At 50.8% G+C, this 27,018-nt stretch overlaps 1 protein-coding gene across 1 annotated transcript in view; it reads left to right on the forward strand.

Moving 5' to 3' along the window:
- Nucleotides 1-9,703: 9,703 nt before the first annotated feature.
- The window catches only part of LOC132590631 (P2Y purinoceptor 3-like), an 81,977-nt gene continuing 64,662 nt past the window's right edge, over nt 9,704-27,018 (forward strand). Inside the window, exon 1 of the mRNA XM_060263602.1 lies at nt 9,704-9,786. The gene's annotated coding sequence lies outside the window, so the exon portion shown is untranslated. The remainder of the gene's footprint in view (nt 9,787-27,018) is intronic.

Consider the following 27,018-nt stretch of genomic DNA (forward strand, 5'->3'; position numbering starts at 1 on the left):
GTTCCGGCTGGGCTTTTTCTTACAACAAGCCCTGTGTTAAACAACGGTAGCCCTGAACTACATCTGGGGTGTGTTGCCCAATATGCAAATAGGCCCTGTTGAAACTTCTCCGACGTGGTAACTGTCTGGACTTCCCCGTCTCAGGAATCTTCAAGATCCAAGGAATTTCAAAAGAACACAGAGACACCCAGAGGTGCTTCTACTGAATCAGACCTTCGGTCCGTCAATGCCAGTCTTGCCTACTCAGACTCGCAGCCACTCTTGAGGATTTATTTATTTATTTATTTAGAATTTATATCCCGCCCTTCCCACAAGTGGCTCAGGGCGGCTTCCAGCATTAGATCCAACATAAATTAAACAATATTTAAACATGTAAGGGAATAACTTTAAAACAGATAAAACAGATAAAACCATAAAAATTAATAAATATTCCAATATATACAGAGATCTGGCGGGTTGCGTTAAAATTCTCAAGCTAGGTGTAGGCTAGCCGGAAGAGGGTTGTTTTACAGGCCCTGCGGAACTGAACTAGGTCCCGCAGGGCCCTCACCTCTTCCGGTAGCTGATTCCACCATGTAGGAGCCATAACAGAGAAGGCCCTTTCTCTTGTGGCTTTCAAGCGGGCTTCTTTCGGCCCAGGGACAGTAAGGAAGTTTTGTGATCCCGACCTCAGTGCTCTCTGGGGAACATGTGGGGAGAGACGGTCCTTCAGGTAGACAGGTCCCAAGCCATATAGGGCTTTAAAGGTGATAACCAGCACCTTGTACCGGACTCGGTATATCACTGGAAGCCAGTGCAGAGTCCGAAGACCCGGCTGAATGTGCTCCCACTTTGGGAGGCCCAATAACAGGATCTCAGGGTCTTTCCCCACCACTTGCTGCCTAGTCCTTTGAACCAGAGATTGAATTTGGGACCTTCTGCGTGCTCAGCAGATGTCAAGGAATTGAAAAGAACACACGGAGCGGCCTTCTACTCAATCAGGAATTTTGGTCCATCAGGATCAGTATTGTCTACTCAGAGTGGCAGCTGCTCTCCAGGGTCTCAGGCGAAGGTCTTTCACTTTCACCTATTACTGGATCCTTTTAAACTGGAGATGCCGGGGATTGAATCGGGGAGCCAGTTTGGTGTAGCGTTTAAGAGTGCAGACTCTTATCTGGGAGAACCGGGTTTGATTCCCCACTCCTCCACTTGCACCTGCTGGAATGGCCTTGGGTCAGCCAGAGCTCTCTTATCTGGGAGAACCGGGTTTGATTCCCCACTCCTCCACTTGCAGCTGCTGGAGTGGCCTTGGGTCAGCCAGAGCTCTCTTATCTGGGAGAACTGGGTTTGATTCCCCACTCCTCCATTTGCACCTGCTGGAATAGCCTTGGGTCAGCCATAGCTCTCTTATCTGGGAGAACCGGGTTTGATTCCCCACTCCTCCACTTGCATCTGTTGGAATGGCCTTGGGTCAGCAAGAGCTCTCTTATCTGGGAGAACCAGATTTGCTTCCCCACTCCTCCACTTGCACCTGCTGGAATGGCCTTGGGTCAGCCAGAGCTCTCTTATTTGGGAGAACTGGGTTTGATTCCCCACTCCTCCATTTGCACCTGCTGGAATAGCCTTGGGTCAGCCAGAGCTCTCTTATCTGGGAGAACCGGGTTTGATTCCCCACTCCTCCACTTGCAGCTGCTGGAATGGCCTTGGGTCAGCCATAGCTCTCACAGAGCTGTCCTTGAAAAGGCAGCTTCTGGGAGAGCTCTCAGCCCCACCCACCTCACAGGGTGTCTGTTGGGAGGAAGAGAAAGGAGATTGTGAGCTTCTCTGAGACTCTGAGTGGAAGGTGGAATATAAATCCAATGTCTTCTTCATCTTCTTCTTCTGCATTCCAACCAAGGACTCTGCCCAGGGGTGGAATTCTAGCAGGAGCTCCTTTGCATATTAGGCCGCACCCCCGATGTAGCCAATCCACCAAGAGCTCACAAAAAAGAGCCTTGTAAGTTCTTGGAGGACTGGCTACATCGGAGGGGGGGGTGGCCTAATATGCAAAGGAGCTCCTGCTAGAATCCCACCCCAGACTCTGCCACTCAGTCACAGCAAGGATTCAGACTTCTGCTTGGCACTAAAGGAAGTGGAGGACAAGCAGATGGAAGAACTCGATGGGAACTGGTGCCAAAACAGTTTTTCATCCCCACTGAGATCCCATCCCTAGTTGGCCACGAAGAAGGGATGGTCTGACCCGTTCTTGAGACTGAGGCGCAGGAAGGAATTAGATGAGGAAGCTTTTCAGGGTGTGTTTATTTGCCACAGATCGGACGGTTGATAAAAAGGCCTCTTTCACAGAGCTGTCAGAGTTGGCGGAGTGCAGGTTTTACGTACAGAAGAACGGAAGAACAGTTTATATTTTAGCAGATATCCTTCCCTTCCTCCGGAAAGCTCAGAAGTCTGTACGTGGTTCGTCATTGTGATCTTCACAACAACCGGGTTTGATTCCCCACTCCTCCACTTGCAGCTGCTGGAATGGCCTTGGGTCAGCCAGAGCTCTGGCAGAGGTTGTCCTTGAAAGGGCAGCTTCTGTCAGAGCTCTCTCAGCCCCACCCACCTCACAGGGTGTCTGTTGTGGGGGAGGAAGAGAAAGGAGATTGTGAGCTGCTCTGAGACTCTGAGTGGAAGGCAGAATAAAAATCCAATGTCTTCGTCTTCTTCTTGTACAGGGCCTACTGTAAGCTCTTGAAGGATTGGGCTACATCAGAGGTGTGTGGCCTAATATGCAAAGGAGCTCCAGCTACAAAATGAGCCCTGGTTGCTTGGGCTTTAAAAAAATGATGAAATGTAGCATGCTTAGGATAGATCTCTTCTGCAGATCTTCCACCGCTCAACATAGCAGCCGGTCCAGCTGACATAAATGAGACCTTGCTGGGCCAGGCTATGTGGAGCCAGGCCATGTGTGTACCTATTTAAGATTAGGCAGCAGAGATATAAACTTTTAAAGGACACAGGCAAATACGACTAAAAATTAAAAAAGGAACAACTTAAAACATTAGCACTTGTTGGTCTTAAAGGTGCTTTCTTTGTATCTCTCCCACAGGATCCAGGGAACGGGGCAAAGGAAGCTCTTGTTCTTTTCTTCCTTCCCCAGGGGACCAGAAGGGGAAAGAGCTTCAACCAACAGAAGAAAGAGAGGCTTGGCTCAGTAGCTCTGCTGTGAGATTGAGAGAGCCTGGCAAAGCAAGCTCTCCCTCCCCCCCTTCCTCGCCAAGGGAGGAGCCTCAATCAATGAAGATAACAGAGGGTTTGCTCTGTAGCTCCTGAGTGATTGAGCAAGCCTGGCAAAGCAAGCTGGGATGCGGAAGGAAGCAAGAGAGAGGGAGAAGGAAGCTGACAAGAGCCAGTTGCTCGAGGGCCTGATAGGAGTCCTCTTGGGGCCTAATGCGGCCCCTGGGCCACATGTTTGACACCCCTGTTTTAGATGAACAGATTCAAATTTACTGCACGGACGTTCTCTCTTTTACATGTGCGTACAGGTAGAGGAGCCCTGCCCTACCCTCCTTGGCTCGCGCTCTCCCACATGAATGGGCTTTGCGATGTCGCAACGGCCCAGCACGTTAGGAAATGGGTGTGGCGTTCTGGATGGATGCTGATTTCACATCCTTCTGCCTATTTACTGTACACCGTTCCCATCCCAACTTGTAGCACTCCGCAGAATGCCTGCCAAGGTCACCTGTTCTTCGGCAGGCTGGCGGCTTGGCAGAGAAGTGCTGCTCGATGCCAGACGGAGCCTTGTGCAAATATTATGTTTGAGGGTTCCATCCCACCCTTTTGTTTAGAACTCTGGGTGTGTTGTTATGGAGGGTGGAAGGCAGGGAGAGAGAATTCAAAGTAACAAAACCCACAAGAAACAAAACAGATAGAGAGTCCAAGGAAGCTTAACATAAGAATAGAAGAAGAACCTTGCTGGATCAGACCAGGGAGGGTCCATCCAGTCTAGCATCCTGTCTGACACAGTGATCAACCGGTTCCTCTGGAGGGCCAACAACAGGGCAGAGAGGCCGAGGCCTTCACCTGAGAAGAACATCAGAAGAGTCCTGCTGGATCAGACCAGTGAGGGTCCCTCTAGTCCAGCCTCCTGTCTCACACAATGGCCAGCCAGTTCCTCTGGAGGGCCAACGACAGGGCAGAGAGGCCGAGGCCTTCCCCTGAGAAGAACCTCAGAAGAGCCCTGCTGGATCAGACCAGGGAGGGTCCCTCTTGTCCAGCCTCCTGTCTCACACAGTGGCCAGCCAGTTCCTCTGGAGGGCCAACGACAGGGCAGAGAGGCCGAGGCCTTCCCCTGAGAAGAACCTCAGAGGAGCCCTGCTGGATCAGACCAGGGAGGGTCCATCTAGTCCAGCCTCCTGTCTCACACAGTGGCCAGCCAGTTCCTCTGGAGGGACTATAATAGGGCAGAGAGGCCGAGGCCTTCCCCTGAGAAGAACATCAGAAGAGCCCTGCTGGATCAGACCAGTGAGGGTCCATCTAGTCTAGCCTCCTGTCTCACACAGTGGCCAACCAGTTCCTCTGGAGGGCCAACAACAGGGCAGAGAGGCTGAGGCCTTCCTCTGAGAAGAACATCAGAAGAGCCCTGCTGGATCAGACCAGGGAGGGTGCATCCAGTCCAGCCTCCTGTCTCACACAGTGGCCAACTTGAGAGGTTGAGGTCTTCCCCTGAGGCTGCCTCCCGGCACTCGGATTCAATGGATGTGGAGGTTCCCCTCAGTCACCATGGCTAGTAACCACTGATAAACCATTTCCCTTGAATCTATGCGTGGTTGTGGGTGACACTGATGGGCTGGGAATGACCAACTGAGGTTCACTTGTTGAATCAGGGCCAGAAGGTGTTTATGCCTCTGCAGCAGCTGTTGGCTGTGAATCTTGACAAGCCAGCAGCTCAATTTCCTGTTGCTCAGCTTCTATTAACTCATGGCTAGCTACATAGAGCTCCTCTTCTCCTTAGGAGTCCTCGTTATTGCTGAGCCCTGGCTGACCCACAACAAAGAGTCTGATTCAGTCTAAGGCAGCTTCATGTGTCTGAATGAGAGAACCATTCATTAGTCCTGCAGGGTCCATTGTATATAGCAGGGGTGGCCAAACTGTGGCTCGGGAGCCACATGTGTCTCTTTCACACATCTTGAAGCCCCACCACCCCATCAGCCATCTTGGAGAAGGCGTTTCTCTCTTTAAATCACTTCTCTCTTGGAGAAGGCGTTTCTCTCTTTAAATCACTTCACCAAGCCAAGCCAGCCAGTGGTTTGGAGAATGTATTTAAAGTTAAAGTTGCTTTCTTTCCACCTCCCCATCCTCCCACCTTCTTCATCTATTTACCTCCCTCCCTCCCTCCCTCCCTCCCTTCCTTCCTTCCTTCCTTCCTTCCTTCCTTCCTTCCTTCCTTCCTTCCTTCCTTCCTTCCTTCCTTCCTTCCTTCCTTCCTGTTTTGTGGCTTTCAAACATCTGACATTCACGTCTTGTGGCTCTCAAACATCTGACATTTATTCTGTGTGGCTCTTATGTTAACCAAGTTTGGCCACCCTTGGTATATAGCATTGCTAAGTCTCTTGAGTTCAGATTGAGCTTGCTGGGTTTTATCCTCCAGCGTACACAGGAGAAGTAGTAAAAAGCTCAGAATAACATGGAGGTGGTCGTGTAAACTTCTGCTTGATGTGACGAGAACTGCCATTGGTCCTGCACCCAAGTCCAGAAGGCTCCATCCATGACTCACGCAGTTCTGTCTCCTGCCATATCAGGTGCTTCTAGGCCCCGCCTCTTGCTGGGCTCCACCCCCTACTGGCCATGCCCCTCCCCTTGCTTCCAAAAGCTCCTCCCTCCCCAGCTTGAAGCTCTGTAGATCTGGCATTTCTAAATCTCAAAAGCCTTGATGTTTCTTTTGCAGCGATGAGAAATTCCCTCTGGCAGCCATACAGATAAGATTATAACCTTTGGCAACTGTTGCAGAACCTGGTTTCTCCTAAGAGCACACAGATGGTTTCTGACTCAGTCCTTCTTGTCTAATGGTCTTTCGCCCCCATCCATCAAACATCGGCTAATGGGGTATTGGCTTCCACCGGCTTCTTAGCCTCAGCTTGCATTAATCAAACTCTCTCTTTCTCTGCCTGTACTTTGATTCACTGTCAATCTTATTACGCTGAGATCTCTGCTGAAGAGATCTTCTTCATCCCGGCTTCAACGTAAGCAGGGGTCATTTCATAGAAAAAGAGGTGCCGGAGCTCAATAGCAAAACTCATTTGCATAACTCCTTTGCATATGCCACACACGGTAAGCAGTTCGGTGCCGCAGGGCTCAGTACTGGGTCCCATGCTCTTTAACTTGTCCATAAAGGATTTGGAGTTGGGAGTAAGCAGTGAAGTGGCCAAGTTTGCTGATGACACTAAATTGTTCAGGGTGGTGAGAACCAGAGAGGATTGTGAGGCACTCCAAAGGGATCTGTTGAGGCTGGGCGAATGGGCATCAACGTGGCAGATGCGGTTCAATGTGGCCAAGTGCAAAGTAATGCACATTGGGGCCAAGAATCCCAGCTACAAATCCAAGTTGATGGGGTGTGAACTGGCAGAGACTGACCATGAGAGAGATCTTGGGGTCGTGGTAGATAACTCACTGAAAATGTCACGACAGTGTGCGATTGCAATAAAAAAGGCCAACGCCATGCTGGGAATTATTAGGAAGGGAATTGAAAACAAAGCAGCCAGTATCATAATGCCCCTGTATAAATCGATGGTGCGGTCTCATTTGGAATACTGTGTGCAGTTCTGGTCACTGCACCTCAAAAAAGATATTATAGCATCGGAAAAAGTGCAGAAAAGGGCAACTAGAATGATTAAAGGGTTGGAACACTTTCCCTATGAAGAAAGGTTGAAACGCTTGGGACTCTTTAGCTTGGAGAAACGTCGACTGCAGGGTGACATGATAGAGGTTTACAAGATGATGCATGGGATGGTGAAAGTAGAGAAAGAAGTCCTTTTCTCCCTTTCTCACAATACAAGAACTCGTGGGCATTCGATGAAATTGCTGAGCAGTTGGATTAAAATGGATAAAAGGAAGTACTTCTTCACCCAAAGGGTGATTAACATGTGGAATTCACTGCCACAGGAGGTGGCGGCGGCTACAAGCATAGCCAGCTTCAAGAGGGGGTTAGATAAAAATATGGAGCAGAGGTCCACCAGTGGCTATTAGCCACAGTGTGTGTGTGTGTGTGTGTATATATATATATATAATTTTTTTGGCTACTGTGTGACACAGAGTGTTGGACTGGATGGGCCACTGGCCTGATCCAACATGGCTTCTCTTATGTTCTTACGTTCACCTCACCCCTGACATCACCGGAATGTGTACTCAATTATATCAGCTCAGCATCTACCTTAAAATGCTTCTTGAATTTGAATTGTCATAAGAAGAAGATATTGGATTTATATCCTGCCCTCCACTCTGAAGAGTCTCAGAGCGGCTCACAATCTCCTTTACCTTCCTCCCCCACAACAGACACCCTGTGAGGTGAGTGGGGCTGAGAGGGCTCTCACAGCAGCTGCCCTTTCAAGGACAACTCCTGCGACATCAATGGCTGACCCCAGGCCATTCCAGCAGCTGCAAGCGGAGGAGCGGGGAATCAAACCTGGTTTTCCCAGATAAGCGTTGGCACACTTAACCACTACACCAAACTGGCTCTACAGAAAACGTGACTCCCATCACACTTTTAATTTACTTTCTGCTATGTGGCCACAGTGGCATGAGGAAGATTTCCATCTGCCTGCTTTATATGACTTGGTTATTCTCCCATTTTTTGTGGAGGGGAAATTAGAATGGTTGCCAAATCATAGAGTTCAGCAAAATCTCACAGAGGGGGTTGAACAATGGAGCCCAGGAACAAGTATTGGGGGGAGGGTAAGAAAGAAAGAGCACAATAAAATTTAAAGGTTCCGGAGGATGACCCCACCAGGACTTCCAGCTATTCCCCAGGCAGAAGAAGAAGACTGCAGAATTATACCCCGCCCTTCTCTCTGAATCAGAGTCTCAGGGTGGCTCACAATATCCTTTATCTCCTCCCCCCACAACAGACACCCTGTGAGGTGGGTGGGGCTGAGAGAGGTGTCCAAGAAGTTGCTCATTCAAGGACAGCTCTGAGAGAGCTATGGCTGACCCAAGGCCATTCCAGCAGGTGCAAGTGGAGGAGTGGGGAATCAAACCCGGTTCTCCCAGATAAGAGAGCTCTGGCTGAACCAAGGCCATTCCAGGAGCTGCAAGTGGAGGAGTGGGGAATCAAACCCGGTTCTCCCAGATAAGAGAGCTATGGCTGACCCAAGGCCATTCCAGGAGCTGCAAGTGGAGGAGTGGGGAATCAAACCCGGTTCTCCCAGAGAAGAGAGCTCTGGCTGACCCCAGGCCATTCCAGCAGGTGCAAGTGGAGGAGTGGGGGAATCAAACCCGGTTCTCCCAGGTAAGAGAGCTCTGGCTGACCCCAGGCCATTCCAGCAGCTGCAAGTGGAGGAGTGGGGAAACAAACCCGGTTCTCCCAGATAAGAGAGCTCTGGCTGACCCAAGGCCATTCCAGCAGCTGCAAGTGGAGGAGTGGGGAATCAAACCCGGTTCTCCCAGATAAGAGAGCTCTGGCTGACCCAAGGCCATTCCAGCAGCTGCAAGTGGAGGAGTGGGGAATCAAACCCGGTTCTCCCAGATAAGAGAGCTCTGGCTGACCCAAGGCCATTCCAGCAGCTGCAAGTGGAGGAATGGGGAATCCAACCCGGTTCTCCCAGATAAGAGAGCTCTGGCTGACCCCAGGCCATTCCAGCAGCTGCAAGTGGAGGAATGGGGAATCAAACCCGGTTCTCCCAGATAAGAGAGCTCTGGCTGACCCAAGGCCATTCCAGCAGCTGCAAGTGGAGGAGTGGGGAATCAAACCCGGTTCTCCCAGATAAGAGAGCTCTGGCTGACCCAAGGCCATTCCAGCAGCTGCAAGTGGAGGAGTGGGGAATCAAACCCGGTTCTCCCAGATAAGAGAGCTCTGGCTGACCCCAGGCCATTCCAGCAGCTGCAAGTGGAGGAGTGGGGAATCAAACCCAGTTCTCCCAGATAAGAGAGCTCTGGCTGACCCCAGGCCATTCCAGCAGCTGCAAGTGGAGGAGTGGGGAATCAAACCCGGTTCTCCCAGATAAGACAGCTCTGGCTGACCCAAGGCCATTCCAGCAGCTGCAAGTGGAGGAATGGGGAATCAAACCCGGCTCTCCCAGATAAGAGTCTGCCCACTTAACCATTACATCAAATTGGCTCTCCAAACCGGCACCAAACTAGACAGATTCATGGAGGAAAGGCCCGTCAGTGGCTCCTAGCCACCTAGGGTTGCCAGCCTCCAGTCGGTGGCTGGAAATCTCCGGGGATTACAACTGAGCTTTAGGCTACAGGGATCCGTTTACCTGGAGGAAATGGACGGTTTGGAAGGTGGGCTTGCAACCCCGGGAGATCTCCCTTCCCCACCGGGAGGTTGGCCACCCCGTTCCAACGAGGCTCGTCGCCTGTTCTTCGAAAGCTGGTGCGGAAAACTCCCGCCCGAGGCTGTCGGGGCAGCGACCCAGGCAGGTATCCAGGGAGGCCGGGCTGCTGGGCCGGGCTTGGCAGTCGAGCCGTGGGCGTGTCCGGGCACCCAGCCGCTGCGCCTCTCCGTTGGAGCTGGAGCGGCGGTTCCCACGAGGCGGCCGAGCAGTGGAGCTTCTCCGGCTGCGGCTTGAGCACCGCGTCCCATGGGGCGGCCCCGGGAGACGCTCCGAGGTAAGACCCGGGCGGGGAAGGAAGGCGGGCTCCCAGCTGGAGACGCCCGGTTGGAGAGGAAGGAGAGCGCGCGCGGGGGGAAAGCGCTCGGGTTGTTTGGAGCCAGCCGGGTTGGAGAGAGGCGATTCCGGGGCTCGTTTGCGTTTTCCTGAGGCTGGCCGAACGGCCCCGATCCAGAGGCCGCGCTCCCTCTAAGCTGCGGAGTCCACCGAGCAGAAATTCTTCTTCACGAGCCGCCGGCGTTAAAGTTGGGAGCCGCTGCATCCATTCGCTTCCTCTGGGGTCATTTTTCCTGAGCCGAGACAAAATTGTGCGAGCTGGTGGCTAAAAAAAAAGAGTGTGAGCTGCCTTACACTGACTCAGCTTAGAGGGAACGCTGGCCAGAGGCCCTCCGCGGCCAAGGACTGAAAAAGAACCCCGGTTGGAGAGGTTTGGAGACCTCTTGGGCTGTGCGCCCTAGCGGGGCGGTGGCGCACGACGCAGCGCCTTCCCCGGTGCCGGGCAAGAAGCCTTAGCTATCGGAGCCGCCCCCACCCAAACCCACGGCAGAGAAACGACGCAGCCCAGCGCCAGATCGTGCATGCAAAACCGCAGAGGTGGAGCCGCCTCAAGTCCTTTGCGGGGCGAAAGAAAGCCAGCCTCTTGCGGCGCTTCTAAAGCCTAGCAAAGTTGCAGTCCGGCTTTCGCGGGTCTTTTTTTATTGGGGAGGGGGGAAAGGGGGGCGGATTATCTGTTTGGCGTGCAGAAGGTCCCAAGTTCGGTCCCTCCCCGGTGTCTCCAGTTCAAAGGACCGGGCACAAGGGTCCCTTTAGGCTGCAGAGCCTTGCGAGCAAAAATTCTAGTTTGTGAGCTGCTGGCGTTAAAAACGTGAGCTGCTGACGTTCAAGTCGAGAGCCACCGCATCAATTAGTGTGCTCTAGGGTCATCCTTCGTGAGCTAAGACAAAAATGTGTGAGGCTAAAGATCTGTGAGCCAAATCATTCGAACTCGGCTTAGAGGGAACGCTGAATCCAGGCAGGAGGTGATGGGAAAGGCCTCTGCCTAAGACCCTGGAGAGCCATTGAAGAGGTGCCGTGGCTCAGTGGCAGAGCATCGGCTTCGCATGCAGAAGGTCCCAGGTTCAATCCCCGGCATCTCCAGTTAAAAGGACCGGGCAGGAGGTGATGGGAAAGAACCTCAGTGGCTCAAGGGCAGAGCATCTGCTTGGCAGGCAGAAGGTCCCAGGTTCAATCCCCGGCATCTCCAGTTAGAAGGACCAGGCAGGAGGTGATGGGAAAGAACCTCAGTGGCTCAGTGGCAGAGCATCTGCTTGGCAGGCAGAAGGTCCCAGGTTCAATCCCCGGCATCTCCAGTTAAAAGGACCAGGCAGGAGGTGATGGGAAAGAACCTCAGTGGCTCAGGGGCAGAGCATCTGCTTGGCAGGCAGAAGGTCCCAGGTTCAATCCCCGGCATCTCCAGTTAGAGGGACCAGGCAGGAGGTGATGGGAAAGAACCTCAGTAGCTCAGTGGCAGAGCATCTGCTTGGCAGGCAGAAGGTCCCAGGTTCAATCCCCAGCATCTCCAGTTAAAAGGACCAGGCAGGAGGTGATGGGAAAGAACCTCAGTGGCTCAGTGGCAGAGCATCTGCTTGGCATGCAGAAGGTCCCAGGTTCAATCCCCGGCATCTCCAGTTAAAAGGACCAGGCAGAAGGTGATGGGAAAGAACCTCAGTGGCAGAGCCTCTGCTGGACATGCAGAAGGTCCCAGGTTCAATCCCCAGCATCTCCAGCTGAAAGGACCAGGCAGGAGGTGATGGGAAAGAACCTCAGTGGCTCAGTGGCAGAGCATCTGCTTGGCATGCAGAAGGTCCCAGGTTCAATCCCCGGCATCTCCAGTTAAAAGGACCAGGCAGGAGGTGATGGGAAAGAACCTCAGTGGCTCAGTGGCAGAGCATCTGCTTGGCATGCAGAAGGTCCCAGGTTCAATCCCCGGCATCTCCAGCTGAAAGGACAGGCAGGAGGTGATGGGAAAGAACCTCAGTGGCTCAGGGGCAGAGCATCTGCTTGGCATGCAGAAGGTCCCAGGTTCAATCCCTGGCATCTCCAGTTAAAAGGACCAGGCAGAAGGTGATGGGAAAGAACCTCAGTGGCAGAGCCTCTGCTGGACATGCAGAAGGTCCCAGGTTCAATCCCCAGCATCTCCAGCTGAAAGGACCAGGCAGGAGGTGATGGGAAAGAACCTCAGTGGCTCAGGGGCAGAGCATCTGCTTGGCATGCAGAAGGTCCCAGGTTCAATCCCTGGCATCTCCAGTTAAAAGGACCAGGCAGAAGGTGATGGGAGAGAACCTCAGTGGCTCAGTGGCAGAGCATCTGCTTGTTCTGCAGAAGGTCCCAGGTTCAATCCCCGGCATCTCCAGTTAAAAGGACCAGGCAGAAGGTGATGGGAGAGAACCTCAGTGGCTCAGTGGCAGAGCCTCTGCTCAACATGCAGAAGGTCCCAGGTTCAATCCCCGGCATCTCCAGCTGAAAGGACCAGGCAGGAGGTGATGGGAAAGACCTCAGCCTGAGACCCTGGAGAACCATTGAAGAGGGACCATGGCTCAGTGGCAGAGCATCTGATCGGCATGCAGAAGGTCTCAGGTTCAATCCCCAGAATCTCCAGTTAAAAGGACCAGGCAGGAGGTGATGGGAAAGACCTCTGCCTGAGACCCTGGAGAACCTTTAGAGGGAAGGTTCAGTCTGGAGAAGAGAAGGTGTGTGTGTGGGGGGGGGGGGACAGGATGGCTCTCATGAAGTCTTCCAAGGGCTGTCCTTCCAAGGAGGGCAGGGAACTGTTCCTGGCGGCCGCAGAGGAGAGGGTTCCCAAGAATGGGTTTAAACGAAGGGCAGGGAGGTACAAGCTGGATAGCAGGAAGAACTTTTTTACAGTTAGAGTAGTTCAGCCGTGGAAGGGGCTACCGAAGGAGGTGGTGGCTGAGCTTCCCCACACTGGCAGTCTTTGAGCAACGGCTGGGCAAGCCCTCGTCAGGGATGCTCTAGGTTGATTCTGCATTGAGCAGGGGGTTGGACTAGGTGGCGTCTATAGCCCCTTCCACCTCTATAATTCCATGATACTACTACTACTATTATGACTACCACCACTATTGCTACTACTACCACCACCACTACCACCACCGCTGACTGAGAAGGGCAGACTACTAGCAGCAGTAGTAGTCTAGTAGTGGTAGTCTAGCAGTGGTGGTAGTAGCACTTCTACTACTATTTCTACTACTTGTAGTAGAGTAGTCTGCCCTTCTCAATCAGCTGTGGTGGTGGTAGTGGTGGTGGTGATAGTAGTAGCAGTACTTCTACTACTACCACCACTACAAGCATTACTACTACTAGATAAGTAGTAGTAGTAGACTACTACCGTGGTGGTAGTGGTGGTAATAGTAGTCTGACCTTCTCAATCGTGTTGCACATAGTGACTATACTATGTGAAACACATAGTGACCGTACTACTACCACCACTACAAGCATTACTACTACTAGATAAGTAGTAGTAGTAGACTACTACCGTGGTGGTAGTGGTGGTAGTAGTAGTCTGACCTTCTCAATCGTGTTGCACATAGTGACTATACTATGTGCAACACATAGTGACCGTACTACTACCACCACTACAAGCATCACTACTACTAGATTACTACTACTAGGAAAGTAGTAGTAGCAGACTACTACCATAGTGGTAGTGGTGGTAGTAGTAGTCTGACCTTCTCAATCGTGTTGCACATAGTGACTATACTATGTGCAACACATAGTGACCGTACTGCTACCACCACTACAAGCATCACTACTACTAGATTACTACCACTAGGAAAGTAGTAGTAGTAGTAGTAGTAGTAGTAGTAGTAGTAGACTACTACCGATGTGGTAGTGGTGGTAGTAGTAGTCTGACCTTCTCAATCGTGTTGCACATAGTGACTATGCAGCTCTTTGTCCCCGAAGAAATGGGCTGTGCAATCACAAAAAAATGGGACATCCAATAACGGAGGCATTAGAATTTTTGAGGTCTGGAACCATCGGAAAGAACTGAATCAGCCCCTAAGGATTCCCATGACGCACCAGGTGGTACCGAACTTACATAAATAGGATCCTACTTCCAATAAACTGGACACCGCAGGATAGGCTGCAGTCCTTAATCATTTATCCCAGCCAGGCTGTAAATCCATTCTGTGGGTTAAAAGCTTTTCGTGGTCTTGAAGTTAAACCTGCGCCTTTGAACTGATCGTCTGTCAGATACCCCAGTGCTGTGATTCCGCTATTTGGCTGCTGCAGAAGTCCAAGGGCACCGGAAACACTTATAATGATTTTATTGCCCTATAATCTTTTGCAGATAATACAGCTGCTTGCCCCTGAAGAAGTGGGCTGTAGTCTACCCAAAGCTTACCCTGGAACAGTGTTGCCGCTAAGCTGAGTCAGTGTGAGCTAGCTCACAGTTTTTGGCCTCCAGCTCACGCATCGTTGTCTTAGCTCAGGAAAAAATGACCCCGCAGCAAACTGATTTTTGCAGCAGCTCGCAATTTTAATGCCAGTAGCTCACAAAGTAGAATTTTTGCTCACAAGACTCCGCAGCTTAGAGCATGGGTGTCAAACTCATTTGTTATGAGGGCCAGATCTGACATAACTTTATAAAGGACACAGACAAACACAAAGATTTTTTTTTTTTAATTAAAATAAAAGATGCTTACAAGTTTAGCACTCTTTCAATATTTTGTTTATTTAACACTTTCTGATAACTTGACACCTCACGGTCTGCTGAATTATTGCATCAAAATCTGGAGACAGCGTCTGTGCTGTAGCAATCTTGAGTATGCTGCTCAGGTGTTGTTCAGGGGTGTATCTGTAAGTTGCAAACCTACTTTTGATTTATTGACGTTCATTACAAGAAATTTCATGGTCAATGCTTTGAGCCTAAGACACAGGGGGAAAACATTAACTGGCTGGGCATTGTGAGCTTTTGTACGTAAGTTGCTTCGTGTGCTCGTCAACCAATGGATAAACTAGTTCAGGGGTGGCCAATGGTAGCTCTCCAGAAGTTTTTTGCCTATTTATTTATTTATTTATTTCGATTTATATCCCGCCCTACCCCACCGAAGCGGGCTCAGGGCGGCTCACAACACAAAATTCTAACAATAAAAACAAAAATTAAAATACATTAATAATTATTAGGGTTTGTAGAATCTTTCGGGCTCAAGTGCCATGTTCTACTGGAGAAAGTTTTTCTTCCAGACGTTTCGTTCTCAGCTGCGGAGAACATCCTCAGTGGCATTGCAGCCGGAGCAGGCGTTCTGACCTTCTTGGCTGCTGTGCATTGAGTGAGGCCAGGGCTGCTGGAGAGCTGCTATTTCTAGGCTGGAATTTCTAGCTCTCCAGCAGCCCTGGCCTCACTCAATGCACAGCAGCCAAGAAGGTCAGAGCGCCTGCTCCGGCTGCAACGCCACTGAGGATGTTCTCCGCAGCTGAGAACGAAACCTCTGGAAGAAAAACTTTCTCCAGCAGAGCACGGCATTTGAGCCCGAAAGATTCTACAAACCCTAATGATGATGCAAGCCGTGAAAACCTGAAATCTTTGATAACATTAATAATTTATAAAATAAAATAAATGGCCGATGGCTGGGGCTGATGGGAATTGTAGACAAAAAACATCTGGAGAGCTACCGCTGGCCACCCCTGAACGAGAGGCTTTGCTCTGCAGCTCTGCTGTGCGATTGAGCAAGCCTGGCAAGGCAAGCTGTGATGCTGAAGGAAACAGGAGAGAGGGAGAAGGAAGCAGACAACAGTGAGTTGCACACGGGCCTGATAAGAGCCCTCCAGGAGCCTGATCTAGCCCTCGGGCCTCATGTTTGACGCCCCTGGTTTAATGTGTTGGCCTTGATGGCCCCTCTTATTTATGGGACCGCCTCTCCGACAGTGCTGTGCCATGACAACTTGGTTTATGGCAGCAGGGGTTTTTGCAGCTGCCAGCCTGCCAGTGGGCAAAATCGATGGTACATGCTTTCTCCATTGGAGCTCCTGCCTTGTGGAATAACAGTCTAACCGAAGAGGTGAGGAATCATAGAAGCACAGAATTCGAAGGGATCCCCAGGGTCGTCTAATCCAACCCCCTGCACAACGCAGGACATTAAAAATCACATCCACACGTTCTTTTTGTACCCAGAAATGTGCACGCCCATCAGCGCTTATACCCAGAATGAAACTTTGTTGGTCTTCAAGCTGGCACTGAACTAAAACTCGGGTCAATTATAGCCCTGTTTGCAAAACGACAAGGCTTGTATTCACAGCGCCCTCAGTGGCTTTGGGAATCTCTATTCCACTTGGCTAAGCACGCTAACACAGTGTCGATTATTGTTTCTTCTTTTCTGCTATGTCACCGGCTAGTAGTTTGTCTGGGATTCCTCCATGTCCTCGCCCTCGGTCACGCCGCTGTGATTCTTTCTGTTTTACGAACAAGTTTCCCGTTCACTTGTTTTTGCTCCCGATGTGCATTCATGTGGCCTCTGGGTATGTCTTGTTGGTTTTGCATATAAGGGCGACGGGATGCCCTGGGGGGGTTTTCAGTTCAGACTGAAATCGGGACGCAGAAGCAGTCTGAGAAATGATGTCCGGGGAAAGCGGATAAAGAAAAGTTTTGTTAACAGGGCAGGCCCTGCCTCTAGGGAAACTAGGTACCAGCCTTCTGGGGGCACCAAATTGGGTGCCACTATGTGACTTGGTGATGGTATCAGTTTGGGGGGAGAGGGTGCCAGACATTAGCCTTGCCTAGGATGCCAGACTATCTAGGACTGGCCCTGTTTGGTGTAGTGATTAAGTGTGCCGACTCTTATCTGGGAGAACCGGGTTGGATTCCTTACTCCTCCACTTGCAGATGCTGGAATGGCCTTGGGTCAGCCATAGGTCTCTTACCTGGGAGAACCAGGTTTGATTCCCCCACTCCTCCGCTTGCACCTGCTGGAATGGCCTTGGGTCAGCCATAGCTCTCTTATCTGGGAGAACCGGGTTTGATTCCCCCCTCCTCCACTTGCAGCTGCTGGAATGGCCTTGGGTCAGCCAGAGCTCTCTTATCTGGGAGAACCGGGTTTCATTCCCCCCTCCTCCGCTTGCAGCTGCTGGAATGGCCTTGGGTCAGCCACAGCTCTCTTATCTGGGAGAACCGGGTTTGATTCCCCACTCCTCCACTTGCAGCTGCTGGAATGGCCTTGGGTCAGCCATAGCTCTCTTATCTGGGAGAACCGGGTTTGATTCCCCCCTCCTCCACTTGCAGCTGCTGGGATGGCCTTGGGTCAGCCACAGCTCTCTTATCTGGGAGAACCAGGTTTGATTCCCCACTCCTCCACTTGAAGCTGCTGGAATGGCCTTGGGTCAACCAGAGCTCTCTTATCTGGGAGAACCGGGTTTGATTCCTTACTCCTCCACTTGCAGATGCTGGAATAGCCTTGGGTCAGCCATAGCTCTCTTATCTGGGAGAACAGGGTTTGATTCCCCACTCCTCCACTTGCAGCTGCTGGAATGGTCTTGGGTCAGCCACAGCTCTCTATCTGGGAGAACCGGGTTTGATTCCCACTCCTCCACTTGCAGCTGCTGGAATGGCCTTGGGTCAGCCAGAGCTCTCTTATCTGGGAGAACCGGGTTTGATTCCTTACTCCTCCACTTGCAGATGCTGGAATAGCCTTGGGTCAGCCATAGCTCTCTTATCTGGGAGAACCGGGTTTGATTCCCCACTCCTCACTTGCAGCTGCTGGAATGGCCTTGGGTCAGCCAGAGCTCTCTTATCTGGGAGAACCGGGTTTGATTCCTTACTCCTCCACTTGCAGATGCTGGAATAGCCTTGGGTCAGCCATAGCTCTCTTATCTGGGAGAACAGGGTTTGATTCCCCACTCCTCCACTTGCAGCTGCTGGAATGGCCTTGGGTCAGCAGAGCTCCCTTATGTGGGAGAACTGGGTTGGATTCCTCCCTCCTCCACTTACAGCTGCTGGAATGGCCTCGGGTCAGCCATAGCTCTTTTATCTGGGAGAACCGGGTTTGATCCTCCACTCCTCCACCTGCAACTGCTGGAATGGCCTTGGGTCAGCCAGAGCTCTCTTCTCTGGAGAACCGGGTTTGATTCCCCACTCTCCACTTGCAGCTGCTAGAATGGCCTTGGGTCAGCCAGAGCTCTCTTATCTGGGAGAACCAGGTTGGATTCCCCACTCCTCCACTTGCAGCTGCTGGAATGGCCTCGGGTCAGCCAGAGCTCTCTTATCTGGGAGAACTGGGTTGGATTCCCCCACTCCTCCACTTGCACCTGCTGGAATGGCCTTGGGTCAGCCAGAGCTCTCTTATCTGGGAGAACCGGGTTGGATTCCCCACTCCTCCACTTGCACCTGCTGGAATGGCCTTGGGTCAGCCAGAGCTCTCTTATCTGGGAGAACCGGGTTTGATTCCCCACTCCTCCACTTGCACCTGCTGGAATGGCCTTGGGCCAGCCAGAGCTCTCGCAGGAGTTGTCCTGGAAAGGGCTGCTGCTGGGAGAGCCCTCTCAGCCCCCACAGGGTGTCCGCTGTGGGGGAAAAAGATAAAGGAGATTGTAAGCCTCTCTGAGAGTCTGATTCAGAGAGAAGGGCAGAGTATAAATCTGCAATCTTCTTCTTCGCTAATTTGCTGCTAGTCACAGGTTATACCAACTGCTTTAATCGAATCTTAGCTATACGTATCACCAGGGTTCTTATTGTAGCAGGAACTCCTTTGCATATTAGGCCACACACCCCGATGTAGCCAATCTTCCAAGAGCTTACAGGGCTACATCAGGGAGGTGTAGCCTAATATGCAAAGGAGTTCCTGCTACAGAAAAGCCCCGCGCATCACCCAATTACCTACGCATCTTGACTCTAACTACCCCTTGCTAGCAACGAACCACCCCTCCTCTCTCTACCTATATGTAATGGTCGAGGAAGTCCGTTCCGGTGTATCCGATGAAGTGTGCATGCACATGAAAGCTTTTGCCCAGAATTAAACTTCGTTGGTCTTAAAGGTGCCCCCGGGGGTTGAACTTTGTTCTGTTGCTTCACCTGAATCTGTTTCCTTCCCACTGCAACTCTCATTTGAAATCTTGAAATCACTCAATGACATGGAATGTCAATAAGTTGAAATAGGGTTGCTAATCCCCAGGTGGGGGCAGGGGATCCTCCGGTTTGCAGGCCCTCCCCCCGCTTCGGGGTCGTCAGAAAGCGGGGGGAGGGGAGGGAAATGTCTGCTGGGAACTCTATTATTCCCTAGGGAGATTTATTCCCGTAGAAAATAATGGAGAATTGATCTGTGGGTATCTGGAGCTCTGGGGGGGCTGTTTTTGGAGGTAGAGGCACCAAATTTTCAGTATAGCATCTAGTGCCTCTCCCCAAAGTACCCCCCAGGTTTCAAAAAGATTGGACCAGGGGGTCCAATTCTATGAGCCCCCAAAGAAGGTTCCCCTATCCTTCATTATTTCCTGTGGAAGGAAGGCATTGAAAAGGTGTGCCGTCGCTTTAAATGTGATGGCCAGAACTCCCTTTGGAGTTCAATGATGCTTGTCACAGCCTTGATCTTGGCTCCACCCCTAATGTCTCTTGGCTCCACCCCCAAAGTCTCCTGGCTCCACCCCCAAAGTCCCCAGATATTTCTTGAATTGGACTTGGCAACCCTAAGTTGAAAAGAGACAAAAAGACTTCTTCACAAAGCGTGCAACAAATCAGGGAATTTACTGCCACTGGATGTGGAAAAGGCCGCTAGGTTGAGGTTAAATCTTGTAGGATTGATATACTGTATTTACATCCAATTTTTTTCCTCCAAAAAAAAAAAGTAGTCCCCTGCGCAAGCACCCGTTGTTTCCAGTTCTGGGGCGATGTCGCATCGTGATGTTTTGACGGCAGGCTTTTTATGGGGTAGTTTGCCATTGCCTTCCCCAGTCAGCTACACTTTCCCCCCAGCAAGCTGGGGACTCATTTGACTGACCTCAGAAGGATAGAAAGCTGAGTCAACCTTGAGCCGGCTACCTGAACCCAGCTTCTGCCGGGATCAAACTCAGGTTGTGAGCAGAGAGTTCAGACCACGGCACTGCAATACCGCTGCTTTACCACTCTGCGCCATGGGGCCGCTGCTTAATGTAAGAGCCACGTAGAATAAACATCAGATGTTTGAGAGCCGCAGGACAGGAAGGAAGGAAGGGAGGGAGGGAGGAAGGAAGGAAGGAAGGAAGGAAGGAAGGAAGGAAGGAAGGAAGGAAGGAAGGAAGGAAGGAAGGAAGGAAGGAAGGAAGGAAGGAAGGAAGGAAGGAAGGAAAATGGATGGGGAGGGACGGAGAGGAGGAAAGAAAGCAACTTTAACTTTAAATGCATTCTCCAAGCAGCCAGCTTGGGCACTCATTTGACTGACCTCAGAAGGAATTATTAGGAAGGGAATTGAAAACAAATCAGCCAGTATCATAATGCCTCTGTATAAATCGATGGTGCGGTCTCATTTGGAGTACTGTGTGCAGTTCTGGTCGCCGCACCTCAAAAAGGATATTATAGCATTGGAGAAAGTTCAGAAAAGGGCAACTAAAATGATTAAAGGGCTGGAACACCTTCCCTATGAAGAAAGGTTGAAACGCTTAGGGCTCTTTAGCTTGGAGAAACGTCGACTGAGGGGTGACATGATAGAAGTTTACAAGATAATGCATGGGATGGAGAAAGTAGAGAAAGAAGTACTTTTCTCCCTTTCTCACAATACGAGAACTCGTGGGCATTCGATGAAATTGCTGAGCAGACAGGTTAAAACGGATAAAAGGAAGTCCTTCTTCACCCAAAGGGTGATTAACATGTGGAATTCACTGCCACAGGAGGTGGTGGCGTCCACAAGCATAGCCACCTTCAAGAAGGGGTTAGATAAAAATATGGAGCAGAGGTCCATCAGTGGCTATTAGCCACAGTGTGTGTGTGTGTGTGTGTGTGTGTATATATATATATATATATATATATATTTGGCCGCTGTGTGACACAGAATGTTGGACTGGATGGGCCATTGGCCTGATCTAACATGGCTTCTCTTATGTTCTTATGTTCTTATGATGGAAGGCTGAGTCAACCTTGAGCCGGCTACCTGAACCCAGCTTCTGCCGGGATCGAACTCAGGTCGTGAGCAGAGAGCTTGGACTGCAGTACTGCAGCTTTACTACTATGCGCCATGGAGCTCCTCATTTCCCCCCATAATTCTCCTCTCCTCTATGTTATCCTCATAACAACGCTGTGAGGTAGTCCAGTGGTCTCACGCAGAGGCCAACCAATTCCTCTGGGAGGGCCAACAGGCACCATGGCCAGTAGCCATTGATAGACCTCTCCTCCACAAATCTGCTGGATCCCCTTTTTAAAGCTGTTTACTCCCATGGCCTTCACTACACCTTCTGGCAATGAATCCCACATAATCACTGGAACCTCAGAAGAACCCTACTGGATCTGAGCAGTGGTCCATCTAATCCAGCCTCCTGTCCCACACAGTGGCCAACCAGTTCCTCTGGAGGGCCAGCAACAGGGCATACAGAGGCTGAGGCCTTCCTCTGAAGAAGATGGAGGTTCCCCTCAGTCACCATAGCTAGTAACTATTGATAAACCTCTCCTCCGTGAATCTATCCGATCTCCTTTTAAAGCTATTTACTCCAGTGGTTAATACGTTGTCAAAGGTTTTCACATCTGGAATTCATTAGCTGTTGTAGATTTTCTGGGCTGTATGGCCACGGCATTGGCAAGACCTGGAAAATCCATACAGCCTGGAAAGTCTACAACAGCTACTCCAGTTGTCATCACTACATCCTCTGGCAGTGAATTTTAAGAAAATCAGAAGATCCCTGCTGGATCAGACCGGTGGTCCATCTAGCCCAGCATCCTGTCTCACACAGTGGCTAACCAGTTCCTCTGGAGGGCCAACAACAGGGCAGAGAGGCTGAGGCCTTCCCCTGAGAAGAACCTCAGAAGAGCCCTGCTGGATCAGACCAGTGAGGGTCCATCTAGTTCAGCCTCCTGTCTCACACAGTGGCCACCCAGTTCCTTTGGAAGGCCAACAACAGGGCACAGAGGCCGAGGCCTTCCCCTGATAAGAGCATCAGAAGAGCCCTGCTTGGTCAGACCAATGAGGGTCCATTTAGCCCAGCATCCTGTCTCACACAGTGGCTAACCAGTTCCTCTGGAAGGTCAACAACAGGGCAGAGAGGCCTCTGAGGCTTTCATAAGAACAACAGAAGAGCCCTGCTGGATCAGACCAGTGGAGCAAGGGTGTGACAAGCATACTTGAACTCCAAGGGAGTTCTGGCCATCACATTTAAAGGGGCTTTGCCACGTCCCCAGCAGCCCTCATTAACCCCTGGAGAAGCCCACACCACCCCTTTCTCCACTTCATATGTGATTTTGGGTGGTGGGTGGCTTGCTGGCCTTTTGACTGGGGGTGGGGGGCAGGAGAGCCCCAGGCGAAAAAGGCCTGCTTGGGTTGCCTGGATTTCTAGCCATCCAAAGCAGGCCTCGCTCACCCGGGGCTTTCCTTTCTTGCATCGGGTTGCTTTTGGCTGGGGGGTGGGTGGGCATATGCTAATGAGTTATACTAATGAGCTCTGCGATCTATTTTTCTACAAAATGACCCCTCGTGAGGATAAAATGAATGAGGGGAGAATGAGGTAAGCCGTTTCTGGGCCCTTGCTGGGGAGAAAGACAGGGTACAAAGTAAGTGAAACAAACTGTTCCCTGGTCGGTTGAAAGGCTACGAACGAATCAATGAGCTCTTTTAACAGAACCATTATTTACAAGGAATCTGTTGAGTCCTGTCCAGCTTTGAGTAAGTTTATTTACTCAAGTGTGTGTTAATGCTGATTGCTTGGCACGCGGATGTGTTTTTTTCTTTGGAAATATTAAGAATTTCTTTGCTATTTGGCAGTCAAGGAAGGTGAGAGGTACCAAAAAAATAAAATAAAAGACAAAGTGCTTTGAAGCTGAAAAGCGTAATTGATGGGGGGGGGGGCGTCTTTTGTGTGTGGACGTCTGGGAAGAATCTGGCCGGTTTCTGTGACAAACAGGATGATGTGATTAGGGTTTGTAGAATCTTTCGGGCTCAAGTGGCGTGTTCTGCTGGAGAAAGTTTTTCTTCCAGACGTTTCGTTCTCAGCTGCGGAGAACATCCTCAGTGGCGTTGCAGCCAGAGCAGGCGCTCTGACCTTCTTGGCTGCTGTGCATTGAGTGAGTTTTAAGATGAGGATGATGTGACTTTAAGATTAGGGTGATGTGACTTTGGGCGTTTTTACACTGACAGTTTGTGACTCTCTATTACCTTTGGTTGAATCCGGTGGCCTTCCTTTGATATCGTCCAGTGGCCCCAGAAAGACGTTATTTGACTTTGCCCTCTTTTAAAGAGATGTTTTGGCACAGACGTGGCAGGGTGACGAATTATCACGGGCAGGAGTGCCCGGTTCTTTTCAGTCTATGGACATTTTTGGAATTTGGATGCAGGGCGTAGGGATGCCAGCCTCCAGGTGGAACCTGGAGATCCCCTGGAATTACAACTTACCTCCAGACTACAGAGATCAGTCCCCCCCCCCCGAGAAAATGGCAGTTTGGGAGGGCAGATTCTATGGCATAGAACTACACATAACTCTTGGCACACTGGCTCTGATCTGGCACTGATTTCGATCCATTCTGGACCATTTTGGCATATAATAAGACACATGATGCAAAACGTATGCCCTTGGCTAGGACATAAAGCTGCATGATCAGAGGCCTCAATTACATGTTTAAGCTTTGCCACAGTATTAAAATACTTCCTTTTTGATCCAGCATTGGTTTATTGATTATTGTGTTTTGTATCATGACCCTGTATTCATATATACTTGTTTGATCTCTGAAGAAGACCCTTTTCTAGGTCGAAACATGTCAGGTCCAGGGGTCATTTTGTAGAACATGAGGTTCCGGAGCTCATTAGCACAACTCATTTGCATAACATTTGCATATGCCACATACCCCTGACATCACCAGAAGGTGTGCTATATTATATTAGCTCAGCATCTACCTTCAAATGCTTCTTGAATTAGAATTGTCATAATAAAAGCTTACTCCCATCAGACTTTTTAAATGACTTCTCCTACGTGGCCACAGTGGCTTGAGGAAGAAGAAGAAGATATTGGATTTATATCCCGCCCTCCACTCCGAAGAGTCTCAGAGCGGCTCACAATCTCCTTTACCTTCCTCCCCCACAACAGACACCCTGTGAGGTGGGTGGGGCTGGAGAGGGCTCTCACAGCAGCTGCCCTTTCAAGGACAACCTCTGCCAGAGCTATGGCTGACCCAAGGCCAAGCTAGCAGGTGCATGTGGAGGAGTGGGGAATCAAACCCGGTTCTCCCAGATAAGAGTCCGCACACTTAACCACTACACCAAACTGGCTCACCAAACTGGAAGATTTTCATCTGTCTGCTTTATATGTTTTGGTTATTTCCCCGTTTTTTGATGGGAGGGGGAAATATTAGAAAGTCTGTCAGATCTTAAGAGTTCAACAAAATTCTCACAGGGCATTTGAACAATGGAGCCCAGAAGCAAGTATTTTTGGGGGGAGCGGAGAGAAAGAAAAAGGTAAAGGTAGTCCCCTATGCAAGCACCAGTCGTTTTCGCCTCTGGGGTGACATTGCTTTCACAACGTTTTCACGGCAGACTTTTTACAGGGTGGTTTGCCATTGCCTTTCCCAGTCATCTACACTTTCCCCCCAGCAAGCCAGGGACTCATTTTACCTTCACAACATTTTCATGGCAGACTTCTTACGGGGTGGTTTGCCATTGCCTTCCCCAGTCATCTATACTTCCCCCCCAGCAAGCTGGGTCCTCATTTTACCTTCACAACGTTTTCATGGCAGACTTCTTACGGGGTGGTTTGCCATTGCCTTCCCCAGTCATCTATACTTCCCCCCCAGCAAGCTGGGTCCTCATTTTACCTTCACAACGTTTTCATGGCAAACTTTTTACGGGGTGGTTTGCCATTGCCTTCCCCAGTCATCTACACTTTCCCCCCAGCAAGCTGGGTCCTCATTTTACCTCGGAAGGATGGAAGGTTGAGTCAAACTGGAGCCGGCTAGCTGAACCAGCTTCCACCGGGATCGAACTCAGGTCGTGAGCAGAGGGCTCCGACTGCAGTACTGCAGCTTTACCACTCTGCGCCACGGGGCTCTTTTGGAGACAAAGAAAGAGCACAATAAAATGTAGAGCAGGGATGGCCAAAATGCGATGTGATGGCCAGATCTCCCTTTGGAGTTCAGTTGTGCTCCTCACAGTCTTGCTCCCGGCTCCTCCCCCAATGTCTCCTGGCTCCACCCGCCAAAGTCCCCAGATATTTATTGAATGGAACTTGGCAACCCTACGAAGTCATAAGAGGACAGCTGAAAGGAGCTGGGTAGGCTCAACCGAGGGGAGGGCACCCAGTTTAGGAGAGCATTCTTTGAAAAACTCGTTGGTCCAAGGGAGGCGAGGAGGAAGAAAGACTCTGCTTGTTCATCGCGAAGGTTACGATTGAATGCGCACCGTTTTAAATTACTGGGCGGGCGATTCCGATACAACCGGGCCGTCTGTGCGGTGAGGTGAACAGAAGCGATTTGGCTATGGATCCCTCCCTTTCAACGGATCCCCAAGTTGGAGCTGTTTTCAGACGGGCGGCCTTCATCGTGGACAGTGTTGCCTGAGGAAGCCACTGATCTAGAGTTGCCAATTCAAGAAATATCTGGGGACTTTGGGGGTGGAGCCAGGAGACATTGGGGGTGGAGCCAGGAGCAAGGCTGTGACAAGCATAATTGAACTCCAAAGGGAGTTCTGGCCATCACATTTAAAGGGACAGCAAACCTTTTCAATGCCTTCCTTCCATAGGAAATAATGAAGGATAGAGGCACCTTCTTTTGGGGCTCAAAGAATTGCACCCCCTGGTCCAATCTTTTTGAAACTTGGGGGGTATTTTGGGGAGAGGCACTAGATGCTATACTGAAAATTTGGTGCCTCTACCCCCCAAAACAGCCCCCCCCAGAGCCCCTGATACCCACAGATCAATTCTCCCTGATTTTCTATGGGAATAAATCTCCATAGGGAATAATAGAGTTCCCAGCAGACATTTCCCTCCCCTCCCCCCACTTTCCGACAGCCCTGAATCGAGGGGAGGGTCTCCAAACCGGGGGATCCCCTGCCACCACCTGGGGGTTGGCAACCCTACACTGATCAGAATTCCACCCCAGAAGTAGACAGTGAAAGTAGAAACGATTTATTGTATGTGGCCATTGGCCGTCACAATATAAGATGAAACACGATATGATAAAAAATATAACCAGACAAAAGTAAAAACGGTCCAATAAAACGGCTCAGTGAGCTCTGACAGAAGCTGCCCTTTCAAGGACAACCTCTGCCAGAGCTATGGCTGACCCAAGGCCATTCCAGCAGCTGCAAGTGGAGGGGTGGGGGAATCAAACCCGGTTCTCCCAGAGAAGAGAGCTCTGGCTGACCCAAGGCCATTCCAGCAGCTGCAAGTGGAGGAGTGGGGAATCAAACCCAGTTCTCCCAGATAAGAGAGCTCTGGCTGACCCAAGGCCATTCCAGCAGCTGCAAGTGGAGGAGTGGGGAATCAAACCCGGTTCTCCCAGATAAGAGAGCTCTGGCTGACCCCAGGCCATTCCAGCAGCTGCAAGTGGAGGAGTGGGGGAATCAAACCCGGTTCTCCCAGAGAAGAGAGCTCTGGCTGACCCAAGGCCATTCCAGCAGCTGCAAGTGGAGGAGGGGGGAATCAAACCCAGTTCTCCCAGAGAAGAGAGCTCTGGCTGACCCCAGGCCATTCCAGCAGCTGCAAGTGGAGGAGGGGGGAATCAAACCCGGTTCTCCCAGATAAGAGAGCTCTGGCTGACTCAAGGCCATTCCAGCAGCTGCAAGTGGAGGAGTGGGGAATCAAGCCTGGTTCTCCCAGATAAGAGAGCTCTGGCTGACCCAAGGCCATTCCAGCAGGTGCAAGTGGAGGAGCGGGGAATCAAACCCAGTTCTCCCAGAGAAGAGTCCGCACACAACCACTACACCAAACCGGCTCTCTAAACAGACCAATGGGTTACATGGGGTATAATGCAACAATTACAACCTTAAATGCATTATTGAAATGCTAAATACAAACATTTAGGTTTAAACTGCTAAGATATTATAAAACCATAATGCTGCAACAGTATCTAAACAAGGGGTGTCAA

The sequence above is a fragment of the Heteronotia binoei genome, unplaced genomic scaffold (assembly GCF_032191835.1).
Source record: "Heteronotia binoei isolate CCM8104 ecotype False Entrance Well unplaced genomic scaffold, APGP_CSIRO_Hbin_v1 ptg000432l, whole genome shotgun sequence".
Lineage (NCBI taxonomy): Eukaryota > Metazoa > Chordata > Lepidosauria > Squamata > Gekkonidae > Heteronotia > Heteronotia binoei.